The sequence below is a fragment of the Schistocerca americana genome, chromosome 5, assembly GCF_021461395.2.
Source record: "Schistocerca americana isolate TAMUIC-IGC-003095 chromosome 5, iqSchAmer2.1, whole genome shotgun sequence".
Taxonomy (NCBI): Eukaryota; Metazoa; Arthropoda; class Insecta; order Orthoptera; family Acrididae; genus Schistocerca; species Schistocerca americana.
In genome coordinates, this window is record NC_060123.1 from 316,103,597 (window position 1) to 316,130,562 (window position 26,966).

Below are 26,966 nucleotides of genomic sequence, written 5' to 3' on the forward strand. Positions count from 1 at the left end.
TTTACTAGTCATCAGAACTCCCACTATTAAACTCTGTGTTTTACTAATTGTAAATTTTTCAGTTGTTTTTTGATAATAAACTGCTGCTCAAGTATATACGATTTTTTTAACCTTTCCACCCCTCTGTCAGCTCCCTACCACTTCAAGTACCCTTATCAATAACTAAAGACAGGAAAGGCAGCAGACTTTGCAGCAGTCACTGACAACTTCTATATGCTTTGGGCGTACGAACTCCAGCACTGATGTTTGAAGTTTAGTTACTGATGGCATCTATGATTTTGTTAAAGATATCAACGAAGAAAGAAAAACTTACTTTACAGTTCTCAAATCAACTCTGTGTACTGTGTGGTCAAGTTTTGTGCCATGTCTTCGTTATAGAAGGTTCAAATGGCTCTGAGCATTATGGGACTTAACATCTCAGGTCATCAGTCCCCTAGAACTTAGAACTACTTAAACCTAACTAACCTAAGGACATCACACACATCCATGCCCGAGGCAGGATTCGAACCTGCAACCGTAGCGGTCGCGCGGTTCCGGACTGAAGTGCCTAGAACCGCTCGGCCACCAGCGGCCGGCGTTATAGAAGGAAATATTAGATTTCTAAAACCTTTGGAAACCAATCTCGCGTTTAGTTGTGGAAGAGTGATAAATATGACGTGATAATATTTTGATGCCTGAAAATGTGCACGTCAAGAACTGCAATTTGATCAGCTAGATACATAAATACTTAGCATGATGCCAATAAATTCAAATAATTGTTATTTAAGTGAAATGTGTTTTTTATCTTCCTAATAGGGTAAACAACGCTTTCAAAACCGAAATAGACGACAGAGGGATAGAGAAACAACTAAAATCGCTCAAAAGAGTAAAAGCCTCTGGACCTGATGGGATACCAGTTCAATTTTACACAGAGTACGCGAAGGAACTTGCCCCCCTTCTTGCAGCGGTGTACCGTAGGTCTCTAGAAGAGCGTAGCGTTCCAAAGGATTGGAAAAGGGCACAGGTCATACCCGTTTTCAAGAAGGGACGTCGAGCAGATGTGCAGAACTATAGACCTATGTCTCTAACGTCGATCAGTTGTAGAATTTTGGAACACGTATTGTGTTCGAGTATAATGACTTTTCTGGAGACTAGAAATCTACTCTGTAGGAATCAGCATGGGTTTCGAAAAAGACGGTCATGTGAAACCCAGCTCGCGCTATTCGTCCACGAGACTCAGAGGGCCATAGACACGGGTTCACAGGTAGATGCCGTGTTTCTTGACTTCCGCAAGGCGTTCGATACAGTTCCCCACAGTCGTTTAATGAACAAAGTAAGAGCATATGGACTATCAGACCAATTGTGTGATTGGATTGAGGAGTTCCTAGATAACAGGACGCAGCATGTCATTCTCAATGGAGAGAAGTCTTCCGAAGTAAGAGTGATTTCAGGTGTGCCGCAGGTGAGTGTCATGGGACCTTTGCTATTCACAATATACATAAATGACCTTGTGGATGACATCGGAAGTTCACTGAGGCTTTTTGCAGATGATGCTGTGGTGTATCGAGAGGTTGTAACAATGGAAAATTGTACTGAAATGCAGGAGGATCTGCAGCGAATTGACGCATGGTACAGGGAATGGCAATTGATTCTCAATGTAGACAAGTGTAATGTGCTGCGAATACACAGAAAGATAGATCCTTTATCATTTAGCTACAAAATAGCAGGTCAGCAACTGGAAGCAGTTAATACCATAAATTATCTGGGAGTACGCATTAGGAGTGATTTAAAATGGAATGATCATATAATGTTGATCGTCGCTAAAGCAGATGCCAGATTGAGATTCATTGGAAGAATCCTAAGGAAATGCAATCCGAAAACAGAGGAAGTAGTTTACAGTACGCTTGTTCGCCCACTGCTTGAATACTGCTCAGCAGTGTGGGATCCGTACCAGATAGGGTTGATAGAAGATATAGAGAAGATCCAACGGAGAGCAGCGCGCTTCGTTACAGGATCATTTAGTAATCGCGAAAGCGTTACGGAGACGATAGATAAACTCCAGTGGAAGACTCTGCAGGAGAGACGCTCAGTAGCTCGGTACGGGCTTTTGTCAAAGTTTCGAGAACATACCTTCACCGAAGAGTCAAGCAGTATATTGCTCCCTCCTACGTATATCTCGCGAAGAGACCATGAGAATAAAATCAGAGAGATTAGAGCCCACACAGAGGCATACCGACAATCCTTCTTTCCACGAACAATACGAGACCGGAATACAAGGGAGAACCGATAGAGGTACTCAAGGTACCCTCCGCCACACACCGTCAGGTGGCTTGCGGAGTATGGATGTAGATGTAGATGTAGATAATAAATTACGTATGGAGGCACATTAACCCAGGCACACGATCACACAAGGGGCTCTTGTTCGTAATTAAATTAGTTCGTGGTGCTATCTGGCTCTAGTGGATTACGTGACTGCACCGCCAAAGACCCTGATCAGAAGCTCAGAAGCTAGGCTAACGGAGGAGGAAACATTGTCATCTGTTTGTGCGATTCTGCTACTGAGTAATATGGTGTTTATCTCAGCAAAGCATATGAGACGTGAAGTGAATAGAGATTATCACTGATCTAACGAAGTCGCTGCAAACCCATTCAGGAAGATAGCGAATGCTCTTCTCCTGCAGATGTTTCGCAGATAATTTTGTCATATGGCCCAAATTTGATATCTGAGATGATGTAATACAACAGCATAAGGTTTAATGTGCTTTTCAGAGTGTGTGAGGACCATAATTACACAGTTGTTTAATGAACTAAATTGCTTCTCTATATCCTTCCATGAAGCGTAAAAGAGAAACATTTAAATTATTGTCAAGCTACGCAAATAACGTAGGACCGATATTCAACGAAGCTCTGAACAAGTGGGGATTGTAAGGTGCTCGGGATATCTTGCTTCAGTTGTAGCATTATGGATCTCTTTCATTCAGAAAATTATAACTGACTACTGCCCCGCGGCCTCGAAGGAATTCAAATTTCCTTTCTTCCATACTCTTTTTATTCTCGCTGATACTGATTCATTCCGTCAGCTGAACGTTGCACCTCGTCGACTGTTTCCTACTAATCTGAACTGCAAGGACGTTGATTTGTATGCTTCTGAATGCTTTAAAAACTACGTTGCGCAAAAGTAATGAAAAATAATTGTTTGGCGAAAGAAATTTATGTAACTTGTCAACTTACTGCAACTCTTCTGCATTTTATTGTTTTATTGTATCGTCATCTACCCATAAATTTAGAAGTGCAGTTTTTAAAATTACACGAAAAATCGACTTTGAATTTTTGGAAAAAATACGATCTGGTAACTCACTAGTGCTCATTCGTGATGCAAAGTTCCAACAGTTCTGTGGAAGGAATCGGTAAGGAGCAACTCAGAAAAGATATACTGGCACAGACTTCTTACTAGAAGAAAGTGATCTCGTGTAACCACGAGGGATACTAAGATAACACGAAATCGTTTAGGTAGCAGTAAAAGTCACACCTGTAAGTATATCTCACTTTGCACGATCACTGTGCGGCTAACTTAAAAACGTTACATTCGATATCTACTCTTCGCCTTTGCGTTCAAGTGGTGAAAAAGAAAAACAAAAAAGGGAAAGAAATTTGTCAAAATTAATTTCGAGCGATTATATTTTCTTTAAAATGAAGCTATATCAGTCGAAATAAATAGTATAAAATGCTGACTGCATAGAAAAATAAACGATAGCAAACAATAAACCTTAATCGTATTAGTATCATGCATGCGAAATATTTTATTCTGAGAAAAATATCTTTCGCTTATTTAGATTTAGTGCTTGCTGGATAATGAAGTTTATTAAATAGGCCTAGTACAGAATCAGTGCACTGAAGTTTACTCTGTCGTGCATCTAATCGTCGCGTGTCTCATCGCAGAATAACTATGAACAAATCTGCACTGAACCCAATTTCCAACCGACGGTTTGTGTCTCACATGCTTCCTCTATGATGACCGATGGTTCGTATTCTGCAGCCAGGTTCGTGAAAGATCACTATTAATAGAAGGCATTCAAAAATAAATTCAACATTTTGCCTGACTGCGTTCGTCCAGTATTCCACTTGAAGAGTGTGCCTTGTACAACTCTCGGAACTTCTCTAAGAAAGCTTTCATCCATGCTCTTCCAAATGCATGTCCTCCTTCGCATCGACATCGCAGTCGACAAATTCTGTTAGCTAAACTTTACGTATTACTATTACTTCACTGCCTTCTCTGAAATAGTATTACTTTGGAAAAATTGGCAAGTTGATGACACTCGAAAAGTGAACATAATTCCTAAGTTGTACTGCCTTTACTTGAGCAGAGAACACGTGTCAACACTGGAAATCGTAGCAACAAGTGAGCTGTCACTCATTGCCTCGTAAGTTTTACGTACGCTGTCTGATACGGCTGCTACCGATATGTTCCCGGCAGCTGTATTTACTATGAAGAGGAGAAGCAGCTTACGGGATTTGCAACAGCTTCGTCAAGCTTAGCATCGAGTCAGCATTTCTGTCGATGGCCATGTAGACAGAATAGCCGAAACGCTATGTTTTTATCTAGCTATATTGGCTACCATGAGCGGAGTGGGACTTAATCTGAGGATTCCAGATAAAGTACTGCACCTCAACCATTGTCGTTCTCATTCGAAACTAACAATTTCTCTTGGCTTTAGTGATACTTACAGCCACTCATGGGTAGCTCAGCACACTAAGTGATGGAGGAATACCTGTTATTATCATGGGATAACTCTCTTCTGAACTTGCTAATTCAAATAGTTCGAAGCGATATGCCAACGTGGTATCCTGTGGCCACACGAGACATCAAGGCACCGTCACTGAGGACATGCTCAGGGCTGCTCTGTGCTGCAGCCGAACCCAAGGGTCGCGCACAATAGACTAGTCTCTTAACCGATGTGCAGCCACAGCAAAGACAGTACGGTATTCAGCCATGATTTCATTGTGAGGTATAGAATCCAGCGCCCCCCCCCCCCCCCCCCCACACACACACACATTTTGAGCTACTAGAAAATTATAATAAGCCGTTAAATTGGTTCAGATCTCCGAATTATAATATTAACTTTCAAAATTTTAATGCATATCAACGTTTAATTATCTAACGCCGCATTTTTATTGAAAAATTTGGGAAAAGGCAAATGGGGAATAATATTTTACACACAAGGATTAGTCATAAATGAAAATATGATCACATACAAAAAGTAGTTAGAAATGAAAACGAATTATAACAGTTTATGCTTCAAATAGAGAACATACATGAGTAACGTCGTCCTCACTCTCGACTTCTGCACACGAATTGTGGGCCCACTTGAGGCACGCGCTACATCTGATCCAACCTTCTGCAGGTACGGTGGAGGAATCGATCGGCTTCATCTAATTTACCACTGTCATTGCGCGGATTCAGCTTTATCTTTGTGGATATTTTGGAGCCCTGACCACTCTTCTGAGCTATTTTCGATTCATTTGCAGATTTACGCTTTTTGCTTATTCCAGACATTTCCTAGACTTCCTGAACTTCCTGGACAACTTCGAGGCGTCTTTTTGCAGACTTGGACCTATATGGCTTGGTTTTTCGTCGTCTCCTTGGTGGGAGAATAGGTAAAATAACTGTTTTGCTTCTATTTTTTACACGCATTTGTTTTTCTGTGCTACTTTTGGAATTGATAATGTTCACTATGGACTGGAAACATGGAAGCTACTTTATGGAGATATCGCCTCTCCACGAGGGGATATGTTCGATAAGTGTGGCGTGACAGTTGTCCCCTGCTATGCTAGACAGGTGTTGTCGTTCTGCTAAAGATCTCTTTGGTGTCTCAATTTCAGTGGTTTCTTATGATAGGCAATCTGCAGTTCTAAAGACATTTCTCTCAACAGGTCAAATTCCAGGTTTTGGAAAGTTATTAATAGCATTTAACACGGCTGAAGACCGCAAACATTGCCAAACGAGGTAACAATTGAAACAGAGCGATCACTTTTCCAGGATTTGACCTCAGACATTTACGAATTTGATCCTCGTAATGCTTGCTAAGAGGTTTCATGTAGGCTACATCCTGTGGCAGTAGCCCGTGAGAGGTGTGAGTGGCAAACAGAAAAGCCCCACTATCCCTTGTTGCATCAATTAGTTGCAAACTTATTATATGAGAGAAACGTCTTCCTAGAATGAAAAATACTGGATTTTGTTTATTCACACGTATCAACGGTCCGAAGTGTCTGAATCACTCTATAGAGAGCACTTTAGTCACCCAGCCTGCTTCGTTAACCTCTGATGCTGCACCAGCAGGAGACCAGTCTGAAACACCTGCTGCATCTGTTTCCTTGTGATGATTAACTTTCGAGGGACGTTCAAATCAAACGCGGAAAACTAGATCTTTACTGTCACAGTATTACCTCTTTCAGCAGAAGTAAGAGTTGCCATTTGCCTACGCCGTTTCAGAGCAAGTATTCTTGACTGGCATTTAGTGTTTGCTGATGTTCCCATCTCATCACAATTAAATATTCTGTCTCCAGTAAGCTCGTATTGATCGACAACATTAGCGAGTAAGTTAAATAATTTGTCAAGTGCTGGTTTATTAAAGGCCATAGTTTCAGCCGCTACAGTACCTTCTGGCTCCTGTAAACCCAGTATTTGTTACCGTTTTAAAAATTCTGTTATCCACTCTACTCTTGCTTTCTATCGTTGTGAAACTGATGAGGCAAATTGTAACGACTAACGAGTGCCTAGGCTAATTATCGGAATTAATTAGTCAATCGAAATAGTCAAGCTTATATTTTAGTGAAATATACGACTAGTTCAGCCTGTTGTTGGACAGACGCAATTAAAACAACCCCTTGCATTTTTATCACGATAGTTTTTGGTTTCACGTTTTTTCTTCACATGACGCTCGAGTGTGATTCGAGGGATGTTGGAGTTGCTGCTTTATTTTAACCCGTTTCAGTTGTTACAACTACTACAGCCTGTTGCATGTATATAACTGACCCACTTTGCTTGTTAGTTATTCTTCTATACAGAAAGCGAAATCTTCTGTGTAAAAAACCTAAAGTATGCAAAATAATTAACATGTGAGTACAAATAGGTCAAAATTTGGGAGTACCTCGTTTGTCCAACTCATTCTGCCTCAAGACCACACTTTCAGTGACCACCATGACACATAATTGATGTCTATACTACGTAAAAGTGAAGCTGAGGATACAATGAAGACAATGGTAAAGGTTTAATTTGACTGCAACACGCGTATGTTTACTTATGCGATAATGAAGACGTGAATTATGCAGACACGTGTAGCAAAAACGCATCGACTCAGAAAAAACAAAGACGCAGCACATAAAGGCGTTGATGCGTTGTTATATTCTTCACCCCAACAACTCGAAATGATCGTAACAGTATGAGAGAGATGGCACCACAACACACACACACACACACACACACACACACACACACATACACACATACACAAACACAACGCAAAAGAGACCATTACCACGTTCTGCATCATTACACCCTTCTACGACGTGTTCCCTCATTTGTTCGTTTGCCTGTAATTACATGGAGATCCATGGTTCTAACAATGCAACAATGCAAAATGCAACTCAGTCTCCATCCTGAAATATATTCGAATGATTAGAAGGATATTAGGCTGATATGAAGCTACTTTTCTGTCTTAAAAGTCGTCTGACAATTCCTGCTGAGTTCATAATGAATTATGTCAGCAGGCATGTATACCCGTCCAATCCATAAATCCCAATATCACTTACTCCTCTCTCCTTGTCCCCCGTCACCGCCTCTTAACAATCCTCGGTCCTCATAACCACCACTCTCCTCTTTCCCTCCACACCCACCCCTCTTTTCATCTACAATTTAGTGTCCCAGTGCAGGTCCTTTTCCAGTTTTATTGAAAGGGCACGGAACTCCGTTTTTAATAGACAGTATATCTTCTGTCGTGTTCAGAGTTTTTCAAGTGTTTTTCCCTCAAATGTTTGGCGTTCTTCAAGTGTTTCTACAGTATTTCAACTGTTCTGTCCGTCCAAATTTTTTTCGGTATTTTTAAACACTTCGTGCAGACAGCATTATATAATTTACCTTTCTCCCATTCACGTCACCTTTTCAAACAATTCTAAACTCATAGTTCATATGTCTCCCCCCTTTTTTAACTATTAAGTTAGATTTAAGTTATACTTGCTGAAGAGCGTGTTATATGTAATGCTGCCAGTATTCAGTAAAGAAGGGAAGAAAAATACATCTGCTACTTTGATAGTCTGGCGAATATTTGTAAGATTTTAACTTCTTTATTCATCACACGCGTTTGCACTTACAGTTTGCAATGATCTGCCAGAACATTATAAGCACCTGCCTAATAGCCGGTATGGCCACCTTTGGCACGGGGATGCGTCGTGGCATGGAAGCAGTGAGGCTTTGGTAGGTCGCTGAAGGGAGTTGGCACCACATCGACACACGCAAGTCACCTAGTTCCCGTAAATTCCGGGAAGGGGGGCGATGAGCTCTGACGCCACGTTCAGTCACGTCCCAGACATGTTCGACTGGGTTCAGATCTGGCGAGTTGGGGGGGTCAGCACATCAACTGGAACTTATACTGCGTTTCTCGAACCACACCATCACATAACCAACTTTGAATCCGTCAGGAACCGTTGCGCGCAGCGACTGTCCACTATAGGGAATGGGAGGCCTCAGGTCCTTCTGTTTATAAACCTGTAAGAATACATGGTGACATGACGTGAACTGTCGCGAGTCTGTTGAAATACAGGGCTATTACAAATGATTGAAGCGATTTCATAAATTCACTGTAGCTCCATTCATTGACATATGGTCACGACACACTACAGATACGTAGAAAAACTCATAAAGTTTTGTTCGGCTGAAGCCGCACTTCAGGTTTCTGCCGCCAGAGCGCTTGAGAGCGCAGTGAGACAAAATGGCGACAGGAGCCGAGAAAGCGTATGTCGTGCTTGAAATGCACTCACATCAGTCAGTCATAACAGTGCAACGACACTTCAGGACGAAGTTCAACAAAGATCCACCAACTGCTAACTCCATTCGGCGATGGTATGCGCAGTTTAAAGCTGCTGGATGCCTCTGTAAGGGGAAATCAACGGGTCGGCCTGCAGTGAGCGAAGAAACGGTTGAACGCGTGCACGCAAGTTTCACGCGTAGCCCGCGGAGGTCGACGAATAAAGCAAGCAGGGAGCTAGACGTACCACACCCGACGGTTTGGAAAATCTTACGGAAAAGGCTAAAGCAGAAGCCTTACCGTTTGCAATTGCTACCAGCCCTGACACCCGATGACAAAGTCAAACGCTTTGAATTTTCGGCGCGGTTGCAACAGTTCATGGAAGAGGATGCGTTCAGTGCGAAACTTGTTTTCAGTGATGAAGCAACATTTTTTCTTGATGGTGAGGTGAACAGACACAATGTGCGAATCTGGGCGGTAGAGAATCCTCACACATTCGTGCAGCAAATTCGCAATTCCCCAAAAGTTAACGTCTTTTGTGCAATCTCACGGTTTAAAGTTTACAGCCCCTTTTTCTTCTGCGAAAAAAACGTTACAGGACATGTGCATCTGGACATGCTGGAAAATTGGCTCATGCCACAACTGGAGACCGACAGCGCCGACTTCATCTTTCAACAGGATGGTGCTCCACCGTACTTCCATCATGATGTTCGGCATTTCTTAAACAGGAGATTGGAAAACCGATGGATCGGTCGTGGTGGAGATCATGATCAGCAATTCATGTCATGGCCTCCACGCTCTCCCGACTTAACCCCATGCGATTTCTTTCTGTGGGGTTATGTGAAAGATTCAGTGTTTAAACCACCTCTACCAAGAAACGTGCCAGAACTGCGAGCTCGCATCAACAATGCTTTCGAACTCATTGATGGGGACATGCTGCACTGAGTGTTGGAGGAACTTGATTATCGGCTTGATGTCTGCCAAATCACTAAAGGGGCACATATCGAACATTTGTGAATGCCTAAAAAAACGTTTTGAGTTTTTGTATGTGTGTGCAAAGCATTGTGAAAATATCTCAAATAATAAAGTTATTGTAGAGCTGTGAAATCGCTTCAATGCATTTGTAATAACCTTGTATAATGAAAATGCACTGAAGATAGATATTAGCTCAAGTCTAGATTTGCAAGAATAATAAAAGGAAATCAGATTGCGACTGACTGTTGTTTGCCTCTCCTTCCTCACTCCAACACAACACACTTCTGGCCATGTGATATGGCAAATTATGTTGTTTTCACTGCCGTCGGAAAACATGATCGTCATGAAGGGTAGTACGTGGTATCCAACCAGTGTACCACACTTCTTGGCCGCCATGGTGCCTTACATGAGCTTCATTGGACCCACGGATGCCGATATGAACGTCTCCCAGAGCATAATGGAGCCGCCACCATCTTTTTCCGTCCCACACTACAGATGTTAAGGAGCTGTTCGCCTGGAAGACGACGGATTCTCGCCCTCCCGTCGACATGATGAAGAAATTATCGGGATTCACCAAACCATGCAACGCTCTGCCATTGCGCCAACGTCCGGTGCCGATGGCCACTTGTCCATTTCAGTTGCAGTTGCCTATGTCGTGGTGTTAGCATCGGCACGTGCATGGGTCGTCGGCTGCGGAGTCCCATCATTACCGAGTGTTCGGTATGTGCAGACACTCTGCCCAGCATTGAAGTCTGATGTTAGTTCCACCACAGTTCGCCTGTCCTGTTTCACCAGTCTGCCCAGCCTCTGACGTCCGGTTTCGCCACGTGTTGAAGACGCTCACCACAACACTCCTCGAACACCCGACAAGTCGTGCAGTTTCCGAAATACTCGTGCTGAGCCTCCGGGTCATCACGATCTGTCCTCGGTCAAAATCATCGCGCGCCTTCCCCATTTTACACACGGACAACACGCTTACTCATACGACGTGGCAGTCATTCCTCGCCAGGTGACGCTGCTACCGTCTGGAGGAGTTTATATCGATAGCAGGTCGGTGGTCGTAATGTTCTGGCTGATTAGTGTAGTTTTTGAGTCCATTAGGTTATCGCAATCTAAGAGAAGTATCCAAAAGTTTTGCTGTAGCTGCGTAGAGTATTGAGTTATGCGGAATAACCATGCGCCTTCCCGTTTATCACAACCTTTAAGAGAGCAATGTGCAGACATTATTAATTATTACTTAGCAATATTAAATATTACTCATTATTAGAGACCACATTATCAAGTACAGCTACAGTTTGTTTCAAAGTAGTGAGCATTGTTACTTCGTAGTCACGCACGGGAAATATTTACGGACCAGGACTTGCAGTTTGCCATTTCTGTTACCAAACTTACTGACGACGAGAAGCTGATAGGCGTATTAACGCCGACAAAGAAGGCAAGTTTGAAAAGTGTTTAAGCTTACGACGTTGTGTGATTGAATATCGGACATAATACCGAGAGGAACAGAAGAGATTTTCGCTCTGTATTAGGGGGGATCGGAAAGTAAAGTCTTTTCTGGGCATATCTATAAAAGTTTGTCATTTATCAGCTCATTGTGTTCTTTAAAGTCAAGCCAAAGCCACTTTAAGATTAGAGTGATTTTCTTACTCGTAAATAATTAAATCTTAAATTTTTTTTGCTGTCTATCGGCATCACAGGTCAGTAGTTGACATTTGCGATGTTTATCCAAGTGCCACAAACGTTTGTAAATGCTAAAGGTGTTTTTTTTAAGTTCAAATTGGTAATGTTGATCTCTCTGACTCGTTTAGACAATGGTATGTGAAGGGCGGAAGAGGAAGCAGACGATCGACGAACCGTCAAACACACGTGACCAACCTTGTTCCACCGTCCAAGAACATTTTCAGCAGGATTGAAAAGACAAACAAAAGCAACCGATCCACCACACGCAACGTATTGCCTCAGAGGAGCAATGGAGAAGCGTTTTTTGATTGCTTCATCACTAGAGACGGAAAATGAGTCCTCTATGAAAACTCAAGATGCAGAAGGCCGTGGTTCTCTCCGAATTAATCGCCATGCGGTGCAGCTAAACCAGGTTTACACACCGAAAGGTCGCATTTGATATTAAGTTCATTTTTAAGTGCTGAAACTTGGACAGACTGTGAACAGTTGGAGAAAGTAAATCATCCTGAATAGAGGCCATCGATTGTCATCAGAAAAGGCTTTAATCTGCACTGCAGATGAGGAACACTGGGAAAAATTAATGAATTGGGGTGGGAGGCCTTGCCTCGGCCATCATACTCACCAGATATTGAGCCATCGGATTTCTATTTATTCCGACAGCTACATTTTCTAAGTGGCAAACAATTTGAAAATTGAATGGTATCCAAAATGCCATCCCCAGACATTTTGCTCAAAAATCAATTGATTTTTTATCTATCCGGCATTGAAACTTTGCACACGAAATGGCAAAGGTTGATTACGTCACTGATTAAACATCAGACCTTGTTAACAATTTACCGTTGGAATTTAATGTAAAAAGCATTACTTTCCGGTACCTCTAATACCCTTAATAGAGGAAGTAAAGTATTCAAGCTACGATTTCAATGATTGACAATATTGATGAATGTGCAATTAGACAGCATGATATTGCTACAGAAAGATTTTTTTAGAAAATCAACATCATAATAATGTAGCTCTGTTCGTTGGTTGGTGTTTGTCATTGAGATATGACCTACATTCCGTAGTCGTGAAGACACATCAGTTTTCGGTGATTTGGTATACAGCTTACCTTGAAATAAAATCTGCTTGCTTCTTGTATAAACACAGTGACTGGCTAAGCCTGTTTGCTGTTGTTTTTAGGCACTAAATAACATGTGATATAAGACGACACATATTCTATGAATACTTCAGAGTAGCTATCGCACAGAATTGTATTTCGAGTCGAGTAATTGTGCACTAGTTGTGAGAACACCGATTCGCACGCTGTTTCTACATCTATGTGATAACTACGCATTGCAGACTTTAATGTTTGGCATAAGGTTCACAAAACCACTTTCAGACTATTTCTCGAAATTATATTATTCTTGAAGAATAAAGTCTGCCGAAATCGTTATTTTACTATTATCACCGTTTTCGACAGATCTACGCTGTCATCAACGGGTCTTGTAACATTACTAGATTCTTTGCTCTTTACAACACTGAAAGTCACTTAGTGACGTTGCGTTAACTTGTAAAAAAAAAATATGGCAGTGAACACCAGCATGTCACAAATGTGCCAAAATACAGTAATCACTTGACACCACAATAGCGACTGAGCTTTCTCGAGCATTCCTTCCACTCCAGTAGCATGTTGCAAAAATTAACGCGTAAAACTTTCCGTGTGAGGTTTGATTTCTCTAATTTTATTACAGTGGTTCCTTCTCAATATGCAGAGGAAAGCCGACCAAATATTTTGGCCTTCGAAGGAGAAATTCGGTGAACAAATTTTCGTGGAAAAACTCGCCGCAACGGAAAACGCCTTTGTTTTAATAACTGCCCCCCAACTCGTTTATCATATCCCTTATAGTCACTCCTCAGTTTCGAGACAGTAAGAATACGAGCTGCCTTCTGTGAACTTTCTCGATGTCGTCCCGTCAGTGCTGCCTGGTAAGGATGGTACACCACGCAGCAGTACTCCAGGAGAGGACGTACAAGCGTAGTACAGGCCGCCGCTTTAGTGGATTTGTTGCATCTTCTACGTATTCTGCCAAGAAAATGCAGTCTCTGGTTCCCCTTCCCCGTAACAGTTCTATTTAACGGTTTTAGTCTAAGTTGTTTGAAGTAATCGATCGGTATCTCTTTAAATATGTAACATCTAAATTTCTGTTATCTGTACTCTAACAAAAATTCAACGGTTTTTCTGTCTCATATGGAGGACTTCACTTTTTTTGTTGTTTGGAGCAAACTGCCGCTTTTCGTACCGTGAAGATACTTTATCTACATCATTTTGGAACTCGTCTTGATCTTCTTGTCGTTTACTAGGTGGTAAGCCTTAACATCTTTTGCAAACAAGCTAAGAAGGCTGCTCAGATTGTCTCCAAAATCGTTTATGTGGGTTAAGAACAGTAGAGTGCCTGAACATTTCCTTGGAGAACCCCAGATATCACTTCTGTTTCCCTAGATGACTTTACATCAATTAGTATGAAGGGTGACTCTCCTCACAGGAAAATACGAATCGACATGTACAACCGAAATGTTGCTCCATAGGTGCGCACTCTGCTTAGAAGCCGCTTGTGAGGAGCAGTTCTACCTCAGTCTCTCTTCTTTTCGAGTGCAAACACGATGTTACGGCAGACTCTGGCCACTAATGTCTGGCTTCCTGGAAGATACGTACTGTAGAGAAATCGCACAAAAACTCATTAGGTGCCGTTGAAGAAAATGAAATGGTCCTTACTTCATTGTGAACTGCTGCATCTCATAGTGCCTGCCACGTACTCGACGTAGATCCTAGACTACCCGCCAGATATGCTGTAGAGGGTTCGTGCGTAGAACAACCTTGAGGAAAGCAACAGATAGTATGTAGTTGGATGAAGAGCAATGCACAGAATACATTTGTAATGAACACCCGAGGATCGGCACCCTCTTGACGTGATGGCATTTTGAGAGGTCACTGAGCAGACTTTTAGATTGTTTACCGCTTACTGTGTCATTTTCCGTCATTTAAAGTCATCAGGTGAAGCAAACCAATTGAAAAATGATTTTGACAAGATATATGCGTGGTGCGAAAAGTGGCAATTGACTTTAAATCATGAAAATATGAAGTCATCCGCCTGTCTACTAAAAGGACTCGCTAATTTCGGTTACACATTAAATGACACAAATCTAAAGGCTGCAAATTCATCTAAATACTTAAGGATTGCAGATACGAATTGGAACGATTACAATGACAATGTTGTGGGGAAAGCGAACGAAAGACTGAGATTTATTGGCAGAAAACTTAGAAAATGTAACATATCTACTAAAGAGACTGCTTATCTCTCATCACCTAAAGTACTGCTGCACGGTGTGGGTTCCGCAACAGATAGGGTTAACGGAGGACACAAAAAAATCCAAAGAAGGGTAGATCGTTTTGTACTATCGCGGAAAGGGAGGGAGTGTGCCGCCGATATGATACGCAAACTGGGGTGGCAGTCACTGAACCAAAGGCGTATTCGTTGCGGTAGGATCTTCTCATGAAATCTCAGTCACCAAATTTGTCCTCCGAATGTGAAATTAATTCATTGGTGGCCACCTACAGAGGAAGAAACATAATGATACTAAAAGAAGAGAAATCAGAGCTTGCGCGTAAAGATTTAAGTGTTCGTTTTTTCCTCGCTCCTTTCAAGAGTGGAACGGTAAAGAAATTGCTTGAAAGTGGTTCGATGGAACCTCTGCCAGTGACTTAATTGTGAACCAGAGCAATCGTGAAGATGTGCATTAACAATACTGGTCATTAAAATTGCTACACCAAGAAGAAATACAGATGATAAACGGGTATTCATTGGACAAATATATTATACTAGAACTGACATGTGATTACATTTTCACCCAATTTGGGTGCATAGATCCTGAGAAATCAGTACCCAGAACAACCACCTCCGGCCGTAATAACAGCCTTGATACGCCTGGGCATTGAGTCAAACAGAGCTTGGATGGCGTGTACAGGTACAGCTACCCATGCAGCTTCAGCACGATACCACAGTTCATCAAGAGTAGTGACTGGCGTATTGTGACGAGCCAGTTGCTCGGTCACCATTGACCAGACGTTTTCAATTGGTGAGAGATCTGGAGAATGTGCTGGCCAGGGGAGCAGTCGAACATTTTCTGTATCCAGAAAGGCCCGTACATAACCTGTAACATGCGGTCGTGCATTATCCTGCTGAAATGTAGGGTTTCGCAGGGATCGAATGAAGGGTAGAGCCACGGGTCGGAACACATCTGAAATGTAACGTCCACTGTTCAAAGTGCCGTCATTGCAAACAAGAGGTGATCGAGACGTGTAACCAATGGCAGCCCATACCATCACGCCGGGTGATACGCCAGTATGGCGATGACGAATACACGCTTCCAATGTGCGTTCACTGCGATGTCGCCATACACGGATGCGACCATCATGATGCTGTAAACAGAACCTGGATTCATCCGAAAAAATGACGTTTTGCCATTCGTGCACCCAGGTTCGTCGTTGAGTACACCATCGCAGGCGCTCCTGTCTGTGATGCAGCGTCAAGAGTAACCGCAGCCATGGTCTCCGAGCTGATAGTCCAAGTTGCTGCGAACGCCGTCGAACTGTTCGTGCAGATGGTTGTTGTCTTGCAATCGTCCCCATATATTGACACACGGATCGAGACGTGGCTGCACGATCCGTTATAGCCATGCGGATAAGATGCCTGTCATCTCGACTGTTAGTGATACGAGGCCGTTGGGATCCAGCACGGCTTTCCGTATTACCCTCCTGAACCCACCGATTTCATATTGTGCTAGCAGTCATTGGATCTGGACCAATGCGAGCAGCAATGTCGCGATACGATAAACCGCAATCGCGATAGGCTACAATACGACCCTTATCAAAGTCGGAAACGTGATGGTACGCATTCCTCCTCCTTACACGAGGCATCACAACAACGTTTCATCAGGCAACGCCGGTCAACTGCTGTGTGTGTATGAGAAATCGGTTGGAAACTTCCCTCATGTCAGTACGTTGTAGGTGTCGCCACGGCGCCAACCTTGTGTGAATGCTCTGAAAAGCTAATCATTTGCATATCACAGCATCTTCTTCCCGTTGGTTAAATTTCGCCTCTGTAGCACTTCATCTTCGTGGTGTAGCAATTTTAATGGCCAGTAGTGTAGTTTGTCAATGAGTCCTTGTCTTCTGTTGTTCCTCTAAGTGCGCACTAAATGTGAAGCGTATGAAACTGGAAGATAGACGCTACAGCTGAATGTGAAATGGCACTTCTTTAGAAACTGATGGCGCTGGCCATCCTGGCGCCGAGCTAACCGCTTTATTGGCGAGTGGACATGGTGTGGAAATCTGGTCTCTTTATTCTGTGTGCGGGTCCAGGTAAAGCGGCGTCGGGCTGGCATCCGGCTAATGTGTTTATTACCTTGAGACGACAATTATCTCCGGTTGTCATGTTTCTTAGATGCCTCCATGCCCTGCCAAAACGGTGCACTCCAAATCGTTTTATGGCCGAGATGGAGCTTGTTTTCACTAGGAAGCTTCCCTCATCTCGTGGAATGCGCCGGGGGTTTGGCTACAGCACCTCCAAGTATTGTGTGCCGTTTCCTTGGAGGACAGAATGTGTACTGCACTGCAGTGATTGGTTGAGGAGGATCGGGTCTCCTTGTTAGAAAATATGATTGGCACAGTAACTACTGCTGGGCCCTGATAGGTTTATTCGAGAACATCAGGGGGAATGGCTGTTTTTCGGAAGGTTTTGAGCAAAAGGGAGAGGCAGGGATTTGCTTCTCGATAGCCGCGGAGTACAGTCGTAGAGCTCCTCCGTTTATACGTAGAGAGCAGTTAGTTGTAAATACGTCCGCACACTTGGGCGAAACTTTATATTTTGTCGGATGTGAGACACAGTGTGACACTTTAGCAGTGCCTGCACGCAGACGACAGCGCCTCGTCTTTCGCCGGCTATATCGGTAACGTTGCGCAGCTTCGGAAAATTCAGAGGCCTACCAATCGTTTTCGCGACCATCTTTTTTCATACCAGCCTTGTACTCGCAGTAGTCACTCCCAGTGCATGCTTAATGGTATCTTGACGTGAGAGATCAGTCAGTAGAACAATACAGCAGAGTGTGCTTGCCTAGAGTGGCATCCTTCCAATCACAGTAGCCAGTCTCATTTAGACGTAAATTCCAGTTAAGCTCCCCACGTCGATTGCCAACCTGAGTTCGTGTCAATGAAATGTTACACAGTTGAAGTTCCTGATTATATGTTTGTTCTCTCTTGACCTTGATATATTTAACAAATCTCTTTGTGATACGGTAGCTCCTTGTTATTAATTTTTCAACGACACCCATTCTCATTCCCTGCAGTGTCATTTATTGTTGTGGGTTTGAAGTAATTAAATCTATTTTATGTGTAGGTAAGCAACTCAGGCGTCATCCACACAGGGGTCACTGTTAAATGTCAGATTTCCTTGGCTATCGATAAATGTGACACCTCTGGGGTATGGTGGTTACGACTTTTTAGTCATTTGGCAGACAGAGAATCGCCGCCACCATAGGCTAGCTTACATGTTCTGATTACTATTTGTTTTCTCAAGGAGCATTCGCTTCTTTATGCTAGCTAAGGCACAAAGGAAATCTGTGATCCCTGAATCTAGTATGGTTTGAATAGTTGTAGCCAGTTATCTATTAAATCATACAGCTGTTATTAAATAGATAATTGTTCTTCATGAGTACTATTATAGTAACATGGAGTGCGAAACTGGCTCAACAACTGCAATCTGTGTAGTAATTATTCCTTATGATGGCACTTAAAGTTTACTAGCCCGTAAATACTCTAACTGATCACAGTTTTATTCACGTAACTTTGGTACTGCACTGATATTTCAATAAGAATGCCATTGAAGCAAAGAACATGAGACTTTTTCTTGGCAATTATACATTAGGGAAACATTAAGTATCCTTCTGTGAAATCGCGAGGGGAGTATTTCAAAAACAAAACTAACCGAAAGGTAAAGAAATTTACTACTCCACAAAAGTTATTAAATGTTGTTATAGAAATCAATAATTTTTCAGTTAAATAAAATAGGATACTAGGAAATATCGCAGCTCTTAAAACAGGATCCTGTTTAGGTAATCTGCTAAAGATAAAAAATGGGTGCTCAGCATAAAGTGTAAAGAACACAGACTTATTATCTTCGATAAGAAATCATATAACTGGTCCATGCAATTACACAGTACTCAGCTGATTATTTAAGACGATGTTGGTGGCTGTGGCGATTTCCTGTGACAACTAAAAAAGAGGGAAAGAGTATCCATCGCTCTTGCTGTATAACAAGATCTGGAAAGTCTGTTCTTTGCGCCGGATTTTCATAATACAGAGCTAACCATGAATAATGAGCCGAATTTCTTCCACATCCGAGGCAATATTAAATAATCTTGCTGCTCTGCTTACCTGGTACCGCACACAAAATGCGAACACTTTGAACGCTAGCCGGCGACTAACTCATGCCACAAAGGAGGGTTGCAGATTGACCGCCAAATCCTCAAAAAAAAAAAAATGGTTCAAATGGCTCTGAGCACTATGGGACTCAACTGCTGTGGTCATAAGTCCCCTAGAACTTAGAACTACTTAAACCTAACTAACCTAAGGACATCACACACATCCATGCCCGAGGCAGGATTCGAACCTACGACCGTAGCGGTCGTGCGGTTCCAGACTGTAGCGCCTTTAACCGCTCGGCCATTCCGGCCGGCCGCCAAATCCTCCTCCTTTATCCCCGCCAAGTCAGTTTCGTAGCGGAGGGTCTTACCTCCATGTTTTACCTGATTACAAATTCACTTACCTTTTGCGTGAACCAGCACTACAGGTAAAGTTTGAACATTTCCTTTCTGTTCCATACATAAATTAATTACTATGACAAAAATGGACATAAGTAATGAATAAAACATATATGTAGACGTTATATCAATGAGCTTGGTGATACACAGGTCTCATTAAACATAAGCAGAAAATGACGTTAATGAGATAAGAATAGGTGATAACGGTATTAGTGTTACAGCTGGAAGGATAACATCAGTGCCTCTCTAACGACATTGGAATGCATTGAATATCTTGACATCACTCTGTTGGGTCAACTGACACCAGAGCTTTTGCATATTCCTTTTGTACTTCACTGAACAAAATTAGGGTGAATTGCGTGTGTACGTCCATATGATAAATAATAATAATTTGGTTACTGAAATATCTGCATCGGCTGCAGAGGATTTATTTTAAATGTATTATGGTGGACCGTTATCTGGGTCACATACTCATCTTCAGCGCCACGATCACAGTGTGCCACTGAAGAAGGGCCTGGTGCCTGTCTGGTACAAAAGATTTTAAGAAAATCCTGTGCAGCGTGTCGATATTTCTGTCATCAAAAACGAAATTTCTGGATTTATTTAGAAATTGTCAGTCCAGGGTTCAGTAACAGGAATAATGTTAAGCTGGTGACTGTCCCCTTTTAAGCGTTATTTCTGTTGAGAGTCTGTTTTCTTTTACATTATACATTGAAGTGGAGATCGCTATCTGCATAAATGTTTACCGCTAGCTGCTGTAGTCTGTGCGCCATCTGTTAGCGAATACTATTTGCAGTTCCAGGGTTGGTGGAAGCTTTGATTAATGCCCGAATGAAACACAAATGCTTCCGCCCTCCACAGTAAACACTTGTAAGCAGCAGCAAACGTCGCGTACAGGCTTTCAGACGCTCTGTATATCCCAGTAGCGGCAAGGCTTGTATCTTCTCTGTACGCGGAGAATCCCTTTTCTATAGGTTACAGAGTTACCAAACAGTTAATATCAAAGCGTCAGCTTTCTTTTCTCTCTTTCCAATCCTTAGAGTTAAATCATGGCCTTCTTCACTGCCAATCAGTGCAGAGGAACCCAACTTCTGCTTTCTAATGAACAGAAACTAGGTGGCAAGTGAACGCGCTAGAGAATCAGTATCACATGAATGAAATTTTGTTCACGTATAGTACAAATCGTACAATGTGTATAAGCTTACTGAAGTGTTAAACAGGCATAGGATGACTGCTTTGTTGTATTTCTACAATAATAATTTAAATTATTTGACATGTATGTGTTCTAACAGCGTATGTAATTGTAAATGAAACTCAGAAAAGTCTGTGAAAAATTGAGACTGTGTGAAAGTTATGTCCTAGGAATTTTACCACTTCAGTTCAGTGACTTAACCCTGAAATCTCGTTATGTCAGTTCAAATCCAGTTTGAATACATTCTTGAAGGGAATATGATTTCATATGCTCAGCGAAGCTGTGCTGCAACAGAGCTGAATACGCTAATCATAGCACGTTAACAAAAGCATTCGCTCTTCCGTTCTGCTTTCTGATTGTAAATTGTAGTGAGTCCACAATTGTATTATTCTGTTGCTCTGAGTGGAGAATGAAAGAATTATTAATTAGTCGTACTTAAGAAACGAAATAACGTAATCAAATAAATCTTAAAAGGCAACGGCCGTGTTGCAAGCTCTATTTAACCCGTCATCCCCCATATACTCACAACTTGTGTAGAAATAAATCTTTAAACATGACAACTGAGATCCAGACAATGGCAAGAAAACAGCTGGACACATACGTGAAACTTAATACCATATATTCTTAAAATCAATCGCAGCAATCACTAAATTTTTTAAGTCACAATCACGCTTCAAAGCTCGTCCACAATCGCGCTTAATTCTGTCAACTAAAAATGTATCAAGATCTCCATCCACAATAATATATCCTGTCAAAATTGGCTTCAGTGTCTCCACAAAATCTCAGTCCGTACTGGTCCTAATTTATTACGGTTCTTTCCTTCTTAATATTAGCAAATTACAAAGCTTAAGCCTTCTCCAATTTCCAGAGAGCGCAACGCTCTATGTGTGTTATGTTACCTATGTTTGCGCAATGTCACACAACGTATCATTACCGAAAGCTAAATGTTTTGGCATTTTAACAGAAATGATAGTTTCTTTACACACAGAATAAAACACATAATTAAATATAGCAGCAACAGATCACAGAAAAGAGGTTTACAAGCTTCAGACACCAATTTTAGTGTCAACCTCTTCTGTCCGTAATGAAATCCTGCATTCGCACTTCGAGACGATAACAGAAGTGTCGGAGATGCTGTTGGGACGCTATCTCCACCCGTTGCCGCAATTAATCAAGGGTTGCTGTTGACAGCACAGATCAGATCGTAATGTGTCACATCATGTCCCATACATAATCAACGGGGGACAAGGCTGATGAACGTGTTGGCCGGAACACGTCACACATCTCGGACTGTCGTTGCGTATATGTGGGTGTGTGCACAGACTTCGTCCAGCTGGAAGAGTGTATCTTCCTGACCTCTTAGGAACGGAAGCTGTATTGATCAACACTCTCAACAAACACCAGAGGTGCGCAGTCGTCGAGAATATAGACTCCCACACGATGTCAATCGCAGTTCTTCTTGAGTGTGGTCTTCCCGCTGATAATCTTTAACTCGGTGGCAGAAATCAACTCACAAGATACATACAATCATCCGAATACTTGTAACTGACACATGTAAAGTTTCCGTAGTAGGAAACAGGAAATAGGTTAAGTTATATCGTAGAATTATTTGTATCTAGATGTTCTGTTTATCATCTGAGCCCACAGTAATGACGTTTATTGACATTGCTCGTGTGGCGAGAGGTGGGAACACGTAGTGGACCCAAGAACATTGTCGAACCTGATCGTTTTGGTGATCCGTGTGTTATAGTGTGGAGAGGTATAACGTTGCATCGGTGTACTAACCATCAAATCTTTGAATACGATGCTATCGCGGATCGAAGTCATTGTGACATTGTTCTCGTTCCCCGTATGTGTCTTTTCAGCGGTGCATTCGGCTCTGATTTCATTTTCATGGATGAAAATTCACGGCCACACGCATCGAACAGTGCCAGTTCAAAAATGGTTCAAATGGTTCTGAGCACTATGGGACTTAACTGCTGCGGTCATCAGTCCCCTAGAACTTAGAACTACTTAAACCTAACTAACCTAAGGACATCACACACATCCATGCCCGAGGCAGGATTCGAACCTGCGACCGTAGCAGTCGTTCGGTACCAGACTGTAGCGCCTAGAACAGTGCCGGTGGAAGACCTCTTGAAATGAGGGGATATTCGGCGTATGGACCTAAATGTCATCGAGCACATGTGCGATGCGTTGGGGAAACGTATTTCAGTACGTCTACATACACTAACGGGCATCCAGGAGTTCTCAACCGCACTGCTGGAGGAATGAAACGTCGTACCACAAGAACTCCTCATCAGTCTTTTGGCCAACGTGAAGTGCGTTGCAGACCGCACATTGCTGTCCTTGGTGATCACATACCCTGTCAATTACCATGTTGCGCCTATTGTAATGCCCAAGCGATCACCATGAATCGAGATGACATCAGTGAAATTATTATCCTTGAATGAAAGTGTCATTTCGGTTCGTCTCATTACGTATTTCTGTGTTACCTTCTTTACTACACTTTTATCTCTCTCTCTCTCTCTCTCTCTCTCTCTCTCTCTCTCTCTCTCTGTGTGTGTGTGTGTGTGTGTGTGTGTGTGTGTGTGTGTGTGTGTGTGTGTGTGTGTGTGTGTGTGTGTGTGTTTGAATTGATGCATCCCACAGTTTATTTTGTTCATAAATGTCAGCATTTTTCAGAGATCAAAGAGGTATGCGATGGAGCTGGTCCTACCCAACGCGGAACTAGAATGGAAGTTGGTATCAAAATATACTGCTGGAAAAAATACACTACTGGCTATTAAAATTGCTACACCACGAAGATGACGTGCTACCGACACGAAATTTAACCAACAGGAAGAAGATGCTGTGATATGTAAATATTAGCTTTTCAGAGCATTCACACAAGGTTGGCGCCTGTGGCGACACCTACAACGTGCTGACATGAGGGAAGTTCCAACCGATTTCTGCTACACAAACAGCAGTTGACCGGCGTTGCCTGGTGAAACGTTGTTGTGATGCCTCGTGTAAGGAGGAGAAATGCGTACCATCACGCTTCAGACTTTGATAAAGGTCGGATTGTAGCCTCTCGCGATTGCGGTTTATCGTATCGCGACATTGCTGTTCGCGTTGGTCTAGATCCAATGACTGTTAACAGAATATGGGATCGGTGGGTTCTGGAGGGAAATACGGAACGCCGTGCTGGATCCCAACGGCCTCGTATCACTAGCAGTCGAGATGACAGGCATCTTACCCGCATGGCTGTAACGGATCGTGCAGCAACGTCTCAATCCCTGAGTCAACAGATGGGGACGTTTGCAAGACAACCACCATCTGCACGAACAGTTCGACAACGTTTGCAGCAGCATGGACTATCGTCTCGGAGACGATGGCTGTGGTTACCCTTGACGCTGCATCACAGACAGGAGCGCCCGCGATGGTGTACTCAACGACTAACCTGGATGAACGAATGGCAAAACGTCATTTTTTCGGATGAGTCGAGGTTATGTTTACAGCATCATTATGGTCGCATCCGTTTTTGGCGACATTGCGGTAAACGCACATTGGAAGCGTGTATTCGTCATCGCCATACTGGCGTATCACCCGGCGTTATGGTATGGGGTGCCATTGGTTACACGTCTCGGTCACCTCTTGTTCGCATTGACGGCATTTTGAACAGTGGACGTTACATTTCAAATGTGTTCCGACCCGTGGCTCTACCCTTCATTCGATCCCTGCGAAACCCTACATTTCAGCAGGATAATGCACGACCGCATGTTGCAGGTCCTGTACGGGCCTTTCTGGATACAGAAAATGTTCGACTGCTGCCCTGGCCAGCACATTCTCGAGATCTCTCGCCAACTGAAAACTTCTGGTCAATGGTGGCCGAGCAAACTGGCTCGTCACAATACGCCAGTCACTACTCGTGATGAACTGTGGTATCGTGTTGAAGCTGCATGGGCAGCTGTACCTGTACACGCCATTCAAGCTCTGTTTGACTCAATGCCCAGTCGTATCAAGGCCGTTATTACGGCCAGAGGTGGTTTTTCTGGGTACTGATTTCTCAGGATCTATGCACCCAAATTGCGTGAAAATGTAATCACATGTCAGTTCTAGTATAATATATATGTCCAATGAATTCCCGTTTATCATCTGCATTTCTTCTTGGCGTAGCAATTTCAATGGCCAGTAGTGTAGGTTTCCAATTCAGCCAGAATGTATTGTTGCTACATTGCGTATGGATTACATGAAATGATTACATTTACAGACCAACAGCACAAGTGGTTCTGGGGTACCAGGTATTCAGCCCATGCAGAAACAAATTACGACGTGCGGCAATGCAGGCCCTAACTCTGGTATACAGTCGATCGTGCAGATGCCGAGTACTATCCTGTGTAACTCTGCTCGACCTGTTCACGTACTTCAGGAAGAGCTGTTGGTTGAGCCACTTCTCGTCTCATCATATCCCACATTTGCCCGACTGGAGATGTGCTCGAATGGAGACAAGTCTGAAGATCGTGTTGGCCAGGGAAGTTGCTGCATATCTTGCAGAGCACATTGAATTTCAGGGGCAGTGCGTGGGGGAGCACTATCCTGTTGTAACAAGACATTGCCTTCCTTTTGCAATAACGGTAAAATAAGGGCTCTACAATATTCTGTACGTACCGAGCGCTGGTTAGCGTCCCCTCCGGAAACGCCAAAGGCTAACGAGAGTTGTAGCTTATCGCACCCCAGACCATAAGACCTGGGGTGGGGTCATTGTGTCTTGGACGAATGCAGTCTACGAGACAACACTCACCAGGTCTACGTTTTACGCGGAAACTATCATTACTAGCGTGCTACCAGAATTCGCTTTCATCGCTGAAGACCACGACACGCCATTCCAAGTGGTCCTCCGACGGCACCATTCGAGCCATACACGTCGATGCTGTGGCAAGAGGGATTAGAGGTCTGCTTTCCCGGAGTCCCACTGTTAGTAACTGGTCCGCAAAAGCTCGTGTTGTCGCGCCTGGGCCTATAAGCCCTCTTGTCGGTGCTGTGGTAGCTGTACGATCTGCCACTGCTGTCGTCATAATACGACGTCTCTCCTGAGTGGACATCCAGAACCTCGTCTATGGGTGTGAAAAGGTTCACGTGGCCACTGATACCACCATCGTTGCACAATTGGCGCAGCGTACTCAACTCGTGTGGCAATTTTCCGACGATACAACCCCGCCACAAGGAAGACCGCAATTTGACCCCATCCAAATTCGCTCAGTTGGCTGTAGGAGGCGCGAATGTGTCTCCGTGACATGGTTGCCCGCTTGCTTCACACGTTTGCACCACACTGAGTCTTCTGGCTGTGAGCATTCCCTATTAAAGGCTAGACAGAAATGGCGCCCTGGTAGCTATGCCAAAAAGCAGTTGTTGGTGGACGACACTCAACCCCAACCATCATCATTGCAACTACTATTCCCGAGACGTTATATGCCGTCATCGAATCAAAATCGACGCCGTCTTTCCAGGTGTACTAATTTCTTTCCGATAGTGTATTTGGCTTCACTGTAGCCATATCCAACACGACTACTATTCTCTCTTGAATTGCGCGAAATTTTGTAGACTAATTATTAGTGATGGTAATGGGTGACGGGTGATTTTGAAATAGCAGTTTACGGAAATCAAATATATGCAGAACATTCTGTGAAGGACTGTTCAGGTGTTATGATATTGAGTATACGCAGACAACGGTTTCATACCTCGCAAACTTAGTTTATATTTGAACGAATCGGCATCGTTTATTGTTTACTAAGCACAAGTAATTAGAGGTGCTATGCCATCACAATGTTACTGTTATACAGGATGATTCAAAAAAGTGCGTAAAAACTAAAGGAGCTGACCGAAGAGTCTAAACACAACTTGGGAACAGGAAATCATTGCCTTGGAAGCAGTCCTGATGCTCTGAAAGCTTGGAATGTCAGGAACAACAAGAATAATCAATGCCCAAGCGCCTTAAGTTGACCGACTGTTAGAGGTTGTGCCATTTGATACGCGACATCCGACATGGAAGGAAATAAGGAAGCAAGATGAGTGTTTGAAGTCCAGTCGACAACGAGGTCATTAGGGACGAATCACAAGCTTGGATTAAGCAAGGAAATAGGCCGTACCCTTTCAAATGAAACATCCCGTCATTTGCCTTGAGCGATTTAAGGAAATCGCAGAAACCTGAATCTGGTTGGTCGAATCGAGATTTCAACCGTCGTCCTCCTGAATGACACTCCAGTGTCCCAACCAATGTTTTGTCT